This window comes from Octopus bimaculoides, chromosome 15, assembly GCF_001194135.2.
Source record: "Octopus bimaculoides isolate UCB-OBI-ISO-001 chromosome 15, ASM119413v2, whole genome shotgun sequence".
NCBI lineage: Eukaryota > Metazoa > Mollusca > Cephalopoda > Octopoda > Octopodidae > Octopus > Octopus bimaculoides.
In genome coordinates, this window is record NC_068995.1 from 7,564,499 (window position 1) to 7,564,915 (window position 417).

At 34.8% G+C, this 417-nt stretch overlaps 1 protein-coding gene across 2 annotated transcripts in view; it reads left to right on the forward strand.

The window, feature by feature from the left end:
• Window positions 1-417, forward strand: part of LOC106875059 (synaptotagmin-9) — a 198,038-nt gene that overhangs the window by 9,295 nt on the left and 188,326 nt on the right. The gene's annotated exons all lie outside the window — the stretch shown is intronic.

Genomic DNA, 417 nt, shown 5'->3' on the forward strand with positions numbered 1-417 from the left:
GAAAACATTTTCCAATCAATTTTTTTTTAATTTTCACTCATTTGAACTTTCGCCCTTTGCTGATGGTTATTTTTTTTTATTCATGAAAGCTTCATGTCCAAGGATTTGTATTTTAGACTAGAAAAAGATATGTATGCATAAGTGAATGAATGTGTGTGTGTGTGAGTGTGTGTGTGTGTGTGTGTGTGTGTGTGTGTATCTATCAGCAACTTTGACCTAGAGAGCGATGTATTGATCAAATCCTTTCACACAGACACGAGCTCACACACACACACATATATACACAAACAGTCACACACAATCATACGCACGTACACATACAAATACAGACATATGTGTGTGTGTGTGTGTGTATGCACATATATATTCGTTGTGTGTGCGTGTTTCTGCATATGTATTCGTATATATATATATATA